Below are 10,108 nucleotides of genomic sequence, written 5' to 3'. Positions count from 1 at the left end.
TTCCTGTCTGAGATGCATTCTGAAATGGTTTCACATGGACTGGGTGTGTTAAGTAGTAAACTTACTTTCAGGAAACTTAAACAAGTGTTTTTAAACTGGAAAAGCTACAGTTGTTATTATCTTGAGAAAACAAATCAGAATATGATAAGTAGTAGATATGCTACTGAATTTTTCAAATCATTTTGACTTAAGAAATGATTGTGACAGTTGATCACAAGTTGTTTCTTCACCAGAGCTGTTGGTTGAGTCTGACGAGGTTATTTTTCTACATAATTGCTCAGTTTCTTATATAGCATCCATATTTCCAAAGTTGTTATCCAAGAATAACAGCAGCATCTGAGCGATTATCAGAAATGACTCTTAGGAGAAGGGAAGAGAAATTGTGTACTGCATTCATGGAAGGAGTTATACAAATCTGCAGTCATCCTGCATATTCTTGAGAATCATTTTTGGGAAAGGATTAGCTGGAACTGTTGATGTGTTTGCTGTGTATTTTACTAGTGGGAAGAAGAATAGCAGAGATACTGAATGCAGAAAAATCTGCAGAAAGAAACAATTTTATAATATAAAAGCTGGGAATTATAATATAAAAAGTAGGAATTTAGCCCAGGGTGCAGAGAAATTCCTACTACTAATCTTAACATGTTTTTTTTATCAGACTGACTAGTGTGCCTTGGGTTTCATTTTCTGTCTTCTCTTACGTATGGGTGGAATGCTTCTTCCTTTACTCTCAAAACTCCATTTTTAGGGGAGACAGTTGCAACTTACTTATTTCAAATAGAAATTGCACTTTGAAGTGGGTAGAGTATTTGGGGGGGATCAGCTGCCCATTTTGGTGCCATTAGAGTGGGGGAAAAAAACGTCTCTGTTGCCATGTTGTCTGGATTGTGGTATTGCCAGAAGCTCTTTGAGTTTTAGCACGTGAGATATCGGTATCAGGACTGTTCTTTATACTCAGTTGCAGTTGTAATTTTTAAAGGCTCTCCTGGCAGCTGAGGACTGCCTGAAGATTCCAGATTTAACTACACATTGGAGGATAAGTAGGCCTAAGTCTGATGAGCATATGCAAGGTTTTGCTGTGTCTCCTGGAAGCTGGTTTTATCAGCTTCAAATATGCTTTATTGTTGGAGCTGTGCAAAATGGATTTAGCAGCAGGCTACAATCTGGGTCTATACCCATAAGGGCAGGCGTCTGAAGGATTAAGAAGTGTGGCTAATTAGCATGCTTTGTGTTCATCCAGTCTCTCTTAAAAGAGCTGCATTTTACCAAAGTGGGCTCTAACAGATTTTTTGAAGCCCTTGATCTCCTGGTAAGAAAGCGTGCATGCATAAAACAGGAGTAATCTGGTGGCAGAAGCTCAGAAGAAAAATCAAAGCACATTGTTAGGTTCCCCTGAATCTAGATGATGATGTTCAGATACTCACCTTTTCTATGGTTCAAAGGCAAGCCCGAGCCTGGAGTGTGGGTCTGCAGGGAGCTCAGTGTCATGGAGGGGATGGGTGCTGGCTTCCAGGCAGGTTGCTATATTCATTTGCCTGGAATGCGAGGGAGAAAAATAAGTTAACACTTATTACATAGCACAGACTTTAGCTTTATATTGGGTTGGTTTTAGACTAGCTACCTCAAGGCAATCCACTGGTGCAACTGCATAGGCCAGAATATTCCACAAAGGAAGAGTGTGGGGGAGAAGGAGAAAACTCTGACTGCAAAGAAATACTGAACTGGACAAATAGAAATCTGCGTAAATACATTTTACTTCTTCACATCAAAACCTAGCAAATATTATTTATGTTCTGTTAACTGTATGTATTAGTGAACACAGCAGCTGTGTTTAGATTTAGTGACACTCAAAACTCTGTCACAGGCTTTTTTTATTTTAAAAAAAAAAAAAGGATAATAGTTTCCATCATATGAGGTGATCCCCAATGCTGTAAGGAATTCTGATCTTCACAACTGAAATGGTGAATCTGCATCAGAATAACCTGCTAGATTTTTAAAGGTGGAGTGAAATGGAGAGTGGAAAATTAAATTCCTATTAAACACATTTTTCCAAATGTCAGCTTTCTCTTTCTAGGTGTCTGCACGTAACATCCTGGAATCATTTCTGCTACTTAGGAAGAGGCTGTAGAAGCAGCCGAATCTGCTAGGAATATGTATTTGGCAGGACTGTCTGTAAGGAACCTAATGCATATGCAGAGCATGCAGCTGAGTGTCTGAATTCGGGAGATTATTGGCATGATCTAAAATGAGTCCAAACTGTGTGGGTTTCACATGATAATTCTCAATTCTTCCTTGGTAAAGTACACTGGAAAAGGGAAAACTAAGTTAGTGATCAGTTCTTTGAATTCTGCATTGGCTGGCTGGTGCCTGTGCCTGCATGTTGGTGCAGCTCTCTACTAATGCTGTTAATTCCATTGAATTAAAAAGCACATAATGAGCTGCAGCAGTAACTGCCCTACAAACAAATGCTTCAGGAGAAGTGTTGAGCTTGGTACTGTGCCTCCAAGGGAAATAGTCTTGCATTTGTTGGACCAGCCCTGAAGCCATTTCCAGAGCTGAAGAGCTTTTTCTGAGAGTTCCTGCTACCAGTCATCAGAGATTCATGGTATGAGATTTTGTTAAGAATGCATCAACTGATTCAAGCTGGCTCAACAGAGCCATAAGAGAGGTGACTCCAGATTGCCAGATGTCTAGCCAGAGATAGCTCTATAAATCAAGAAATCAGCATTGTGACTTCCAGGCAAAAGCAGAGAGTTTGTCTTGGAGTTTGTCTTGCAGCTTTACCTTTTTGCATGAAATTACTCCTTTAGCGATTCCTAGACCGTTTCGCTTCAGGTGAGAGTGAAATACTATGGAAATAGGCTTAATTAAAAAAAGAAAGGTTAATCTATCTACTCCCTCCAAAATTTATGAAGAAAACCCATTAAATAATTAATACTTCTAAAAGTGACCTTTTCAAAGCTCTGTTGGATCCATCACATTTCAGTTTTTATATGGGCATGCTGAAAAAATGCCTGAAGTCGAGTGGCAGTTTGTGATGCTCAGTTGTGTGCTGTACTTCATTATGGCAGTCGCCTCCAGAAGCCAGCTGTAGAGTACAATGGATTAGATTGCTCGTGGATTGAGATGCAATTCAAAATAAGAAAAAATACCAGAATCCAAATTAAGGACAACAAGAATTCATCCAAAAATTGATGTCCTTCACCATTACACTACATTCAACTTTAAGGGAAACAGATCTCCATCAGAAAAGTGTGTTCTACAGAACAAAACTGGGGGGAGGAGGCTATAAGGCAGTGAGAGACTCTCAATTATTTGTAAGTAACGCTATCCCAGGAATAAGCAAAGAGTGTGGTTTTAATTAACAGTGAGTCATGAAGTAGGAAGGTCTGCCAGATACCAGGCTGCAGTCCAACTCATTACCACCCCTAAATGGTTGCACACTTGGAGCAAACGTGTCTGCAGGCCTTTTTTATTAGGGCTCAGAAAATTCAAAGCAGGTGAATTCAGCTGGAGACAGGCCCGGATTGCAAATGCTGAAAAGCACAATGCCAGTCACAAGGTGTAAAAGGTGGAAGAAAATAAGAAAGAACAGTTAACTCCCAGCTGCAGCTGAAAGTATGACATTTTTGATTTGGTGCAGATGGTGATTTATATGCCAAAATGCAGATACAGTATATATACAGTCTGATAGGTACTAGAAAGGAAGTAGCGTTTTCTTTGACTGTGGATGAATTGCCTACTATTGTAAGTGACAGTGATGGGGAGGAAAATCCTTCTGAGACTGCACAGCTTAAACTTTATAAGAGGTGTTGATCTTCATCGGAATATACAGTTGTAGTCTTCAGTACAACTTCCTTCCACTGCGCTTACTGCATTGTCCATCCAAGCTTGTTTCTCATCCACACTCTTCTAGAAAGCAAACAGGACCGCTGTTTCTACATTGTCCCATAATCTGAGGCAAACCTGATCCCAGATCCTCCACCTTTCTCTTTTCTGCAGAAGGCAGAGGTTTGTTTGGGATCTCAAAAAGAAAAAAAAAAAAGAAAAAAGGAGGAAGTTGTTTTAAAATAAACTAAATTTTGGGAAGAATGTGAGGAGAGCTTGGTTTGGAGTCAAGATACTGGACTGGAGTCAGGAAGACCAGCATGGCTCTTGCTTTGGCCACAAACTTGGTTTGTGTCCTCCAGTCCATTACTTCCTCTGTCTCTCAGCTTCTGTGTCCCTTGGCAAATAGGAGCAGTTAAAAATGCTCAGTTGCCTTTGTCTTACTAAACAGTGACTAAGCTCTGTCTTTTACACAGTGGCATGGCTATTTGTCCTACGTCTGCACTGGGCACGTAGTACATCAAGAGCTCTCTTACGGCCCAGGTCTCCAAGTGCGACTGCAATACATACAGGACAGAATGGATAGGCTCTGAGAGCTACAAATATTCCATACCTTGTCCAAGGACTTCCCAGTCAAGAAGTTGCTCATTGAGACCAGTATCCTCATCCTGAAAGTATTTGGTACCTGCTGGATAAGGACAGTAAGCAAATAAGGGAATACCTTTTTCTCCATCTCTAACTTTACAATTTATCCTGATCTCTCCTAGTAAGAGAATGGCTTTAATTCGAAAACATGTGGTTTCAAATCTCTCTCAAAAAATGTTGTTTTTAATTACAGCTACTCTGGATAATCTTGTTAAACATATAATTATCCAGACCCTTTTAAAACCTCATTAATTTCTTGGCTTTGGTGGCGTCATGGAGCAAGGACTTCCACAACTTAATAAGTGCTCTCTGATTTTATTTTAAATTTAACACTTTTTAATTTTATGGAAGGTCCCTTGTATTACATGTTATAAAACACAGTGAGATGGTATAAAAGAACTCAAATATATTATCTTGTGTATGTGTCCTTTTAAAGATAAGCAATCCCTATTCTTTTTTCCATTTCTTTTGCCATTTTCATTACTTTTTTCTGGACTAGCTATAGTTCTGCAACAGTCACTTGAGCTACAGAGAATATCAATGCCTCAGCGTTTCAGGCAAAGTCTTGCTGTTGATTTAAATGATGGTATTATGACAATCACTATTAGATTCAGGGATTGCTGGGTTGGACGATTCTACTAGTGTATCACTCATCTGGATGTCCTGTGTAATATGGATAATTAGTTCAGCTTAGAGCACAGCTCCAGGAAAGGTCTGATGTCCCACTCCTTGTATTTGCTAGCAACTTGCCAATTTTCTTGCCTTCAGATGCAGAGATGTCCTTTGAGCTGCTTACAGTGGTGCCCATTTTTCATAAAGCCTGTGATGGGTATATTTTTCCTAAAATTATTTATTGTTTTGTTTTACCAGCATCAAACATTCAGCTGACTTGATTAGCTCTCACTGATGTGGGGCCTTTTGGTCCTGATTTCTCTGAACATCTTCTTCCCATATGCAATTTTTTCAATGTTTGCTTCTCTTCAGAGACAACAAATAATGGCTCTTGTGGAAAATACTACAGGTGATAAAGAGGGAAAAAGAACTGCTTAGAGAGAGTTGTAACTTCTTTTAGCTTCTTTTAGCTTCCTGATGACACCTCTTTTATTCTTTTTCTTTTTCTCATTGTCACCTCTATTTAAATTGGCTTACCTTTTCAGGTTGGTTATAAATGTATCTTTGGTTTTGACTTCTGGAGTATGTCCAAACCCAGTTGATTTTAGTGTGCTTTGAACATGGTGTAAGGAGGATTTAATAACCTTATTTTTGTGGCTTAAAAACAGTAGGTGAGGCTATCTTATCACTTTGCTTGTGATGTTTGTAGTGAAGTTTGCCAGACCTTACCCAGCTGCCTCCCACACTAGCAATTCTAATGCATCTCATCTTAACAAGGGTCAAAAGTTTACAAGTTACATTAGCTTCTTGGTTTGATGCACATGTCTTTGGATAAGTCTTAACACAAATATATAATTATACTACAGCAGTTCCTCAGCTACATAATAACACATACTGCAATACATTCTGTATTACCAAATGCTGTTAGCCTGTTCAGCGTTAAACTTCAGCGTACACCTGTCCTGTTTTGGTTAGAAACATGCCATGATGAAATTCTTCTTGTGGCAGCTTTTCACTGGTGTTACCGGTTTGCTCTTCTAACAGTCCTCAATTCCAGATTTTGAGACACAGAAGTGTTAACCAGAAATGAAAATCCTGGAATATTATTTTGCCTTTGTAGAGCCGAAGTGATCAGTAACACAGTACAAGAAAGAATCTCCTGGGTCAAAGAATTCAGTCTGCTGCTACTGCAGGCAGCTGTAGCACACAGTTCCCTCTGGAAGGTAGAAAGCACCATCTTGAAAGCAGGGCAATTTTTCTTCATCCATTGCTCTTGATAGGACCCTGTACTGTAATTTTGCTTTTCTGGTGGTTAGAAAATGTCTACTTCAGGCTGTATATGTATTCATAATGGCATTATAACCCTTATAGTTCTGCTTTTTTGCTTCAGTACACTGTTTCCCTCTCTAGCATTTATTTATCTGATATTTTGTGAGAAAGAAAACATTTATTTAAACATTTTTCTGCAAGATGAAAGACGACATGTAATTTTGGATCCTCTTTTAGATGAGATGTCCCATTCTCCTGTTCATCCCAGTAATCTGTGGCTCCTTGGGGTGGTACTGGAGAAGTACCAAGCCACTTCAGTATGAGCTGAGGCAATACTGCAGGTAACCACAGAACCATGGCTGGGCTATTTATTGTCCTTCTTAACAAGATGGATGATGGTACAGTGTGTATATTTCTTGATGCAGGGATTCCTCCATATGGGTGCTGTGCTGCTTCACATACCTGCACTAGCTCATTCAGAGTTTGTACTGAATTGTGCCTTGTAGTCATAACCCAGCTCTTCCTATTTCTTCTCCACTAAAAAAAGTGTTTAAGCATCTCAGGCCAAACCACTGAACTCTGCTTGTGAGTTCCCCTCTCTTTTACATTTGGCTTACATGCCTGACAGCTTTCTGAAGTGAAGATGTGAAACTCTATTTCCATATTGGCCAAGTGAGTCTTGTGCTGAAATCACTTGGTGTTTGCTCAGGTGTGATAGGTACATTGGGAAGTGAAATAATCTTTGGCCCTCTCACTAAAATATCTATTGTATACAGGATTTCATGAATTGCCTTCCTGTTATCCTGCTTTGGAACTATGCTTGTCTTTATTAATTTATTTTTCATTTCCTCTGAATTGCTAAATGCCTCTGTCGCTGTGTGCTTCCAGTAAATAGCTGATCCTTTTCTTTTTTTTTTTCATAACAGATGACTCTTTCCCACGTGAGAATTTACTGTGGAAGTGTATGTCATTCATTACTATCAAACACTGCAAGCGCACTGAAAGTTATTTCAGATGATACATTGCTGACAAATTTATCTAATACTCTGTAGGCCTATAACCTAAACTTCAGCCCACTTGTGATCTACCAGTGATAAAATTTTTCATTAAGATCTCTAAGACTTAGAATTAATACAGAATTTTTCATTTCAGCAGTTCAGTTGTTATATAAATTTTAGATTATTGCTTAAATTTCAAAATGGTTCTATCTCATTAATGTCACAACTACCAAAATGTTCTCTGTAATTTTCTCACACTTGATCGGTTCATAGAGCAGGGTATTCCCCTGAAGTTACCCAGTTTTCTTTTTCTATCCTGGCTCATAGTCTGCAGCCCTCCCTCCATGTGCACTCCCTATCCATGTATAGAGCAGTGTTCCCTGTTGGCTTTCTGTAGACCTGCCTGAGCTCCCTGTCGTCACCACATGTATCTTACGGAAGGTGACCTTACAGAACATACTCTTGCAAGGCAGTCCCATTTCTGTAGAGCTTAGGTTGAATGATGTGGGAATTGTTTATGTAGAAACTTTTCATATCTATTCTGTGACAGAAAAAGCAGGGAAATCCACTTCTTACATGCCGACACTTTCAGAACAACTGTGGAGTTTTTCACTTTCTTGCAAAATTGGAAGTTCAATAAATGATTGCCTTAACATGATTTAGTATTGACTGCAGGTTAAAACTACAGTAATTTATATTGCATTAAGGGCTTGCAGTTCCTTTGATAATAGACCAAGTAGCAGTTAAATTTCTTTTCCAGCTTTTGTACTTGCAGCTGGGTCTGTCTGAAGAATGTTGTGTTATTTTGATAATTTTATCAAAATAATTTATTTACAGAAGTAAAGAAAATATAGAAATACAGAAAATACTTACTTACAGAAATGTGTAATACTTACTTATGTAAATGTGTCACCTTTCTACTGACACATTTGTATGCTCTGCTCCTAGAAGTGGGTAGGTAATTATCTCATTTATGAAGGTAAAAGCTGAAGACTTTTTTTTTTGGGGGGTGGAGGATGAGGGTGAATGCGAGGATGGGGAAGGCTTTTAGGGCAAGCTTAAAAACAGGAACTCCGTGATGTTAGGATATGTTCCATCTAGATTGAATACGCAGGTGTACGCACTATGGAGGCAATTGGACTAAACCAGTGTGTTATTAGCGAGAGTCTATTTCTATAGTTCTGCTGGTGTAGTTGAATCAAATAGTTTCTCTCAGATGATTCCTAAATCAAACTCTTTATTAACTTGGGTTTGTTTTGGTTTTTTGTTTTATTTTGTTTTTTAATGAAAAGGAAGTCCAGAAACTTTGGCACAGTAACGGCTTGAGCAGACTTAGAAAAGACATTTAGTAAATTCTATCTGCGCTACTATATCACTGGTATAGAATAAAAATGTGATTTATGATTAGAGGTAAAGAAATAATTATAGTAAGTGGTATCTTAATTCTCTGACAAAGAGAGAATCATGCTTTTACAGTAACAGCGTCAGCTGCGGGCCATGAGTGTGTGATCCAGGGCATGCAAGCTGCAGGGCAGCATGAAGACAATCCAGGCAAAGCTGCTGTGGCTATCAAGAGCAGGGTTTAGAAGTCTGTGCTGAGGTCTGGGATGCAACAGCTAGAGTAGTTCTTGTGAAGACTGGCTAAAATTGCCAGAAGGAGGTCAGACCATGTGGTCTGCATTGCGGCTTGCTCCTTGTCTCATTGCAAAGTGGACACACTTACGTTTTCTTCAAGCCAAACCATGCACCTTCAAGCTAATCCAGATCATGGAAGTACTTCACTGGTATTGCCAGCAATAAAAAACATGACCTACCATGATGTACAAGCCTGACCTTGTGCCGAACCTGTATACCTGTAGCTGTTTGGATAAGGCTGCTATGGGGAGTCCCAGGAAGGAGCAGACTCTGGGAAGTGTTTGGGTGCTGGGGTGACCCCTGCAGTCCCCCTGGCAATTCAGAGGCAACAAGAGTGTGTTTAAGTCAGTGAACTTATGCAGCACTCCTCATGAGGTTGCTTCAGGCTTTCCTTCACAGAGGTTCTTTGCAGAGCATAACCACATGCCAAGCAGGTTGCCATGGGAGCATCGCAGTGCTGACATGCAATCTAATTGCCAGTTACATTTCTGCCATCTGCAGTTCAGACCCTTGGAAAACACAGTATCATCTCAACATTAAGCTTGATAATGAGGCTCATCACTTTTTGACTTATTTTTAATAAGTTTCTCTAACTTTTTAAATGTCCACATCATACATGGATAAATTGATAAAATGGCACAGCAGGATTCGTTGAACCTTTGTTAAAACTTCTAGAAGCAACGTGTTAAAAACACTTGGTGAACTTCACATAACTGCGTGTATTTCTCAGGCTTATTTTTCATTTTCTCACTCCTCTCTGTTTGTTTCCTGGTTCTGGCTGGGAGGAAGTGTCAAAATACTGCAGAAGAGGCTATTTGTACAACGTTTATGAGCCAACTGAAAGGAGGAAGCACCTGAAGTCTCAGGAGAACTTACTTTTGTGAGTTTAGCAGTTCACAGTGGAGAGGTCCTGATAATTAATGCAGTACCTTTGCAGAGATGGGACTTGTGTCCATTCTGAGACTTGTATATCCCTAGTTGTAACAGTTTTGGTTAGTTAAATTTTGGGTCTCTCAGGTGAGTTTTTGAAGAGTTTAATTCATGTTGTCTCTAGAATAAAAAATCAATAAATGAGCAAATTTGTGGTTACAGACACAATACCATTAAATGTAGGTACTAAG

At 39.2% G+C, this 10,108-nt stretch overlaps 1 protein-coding gene across 1 annotated transcript in view; it reads left to right on the top strand.

Moving 5' to 3' along the window:
- PIEZO2 (piezo-type mechanosensitive ion channel component 2) overlaps positions 1-10,108 on the top strand; it is a gene marked incomplete at both ends in the record, with an annotated part of 181,966 nt that overhangs the window by 53,300 nt on the left and 118,558 nt on the right. The window lies entirely within an intron of this gene.

Source organism: Nestor notabilis, unplaced genomic scaffold, assembly GCF_000696875.1.
Source record: "Nestor notabilis isolate BGI_N333 unplaced genomic scaffold, ASM69687v1 scaffold8913, whole genome shotgun sequence".
In the NCBI taxonomy this organism is placed as follows: Eukaryota; Metazoa; Chordata; class Aves; order Psittaciformes; family Psittacidae; genus Nestor; species Nestor notabilis.
This window is presented reverse-complemented; position numbering and strand designations above follow the sequence as displayed.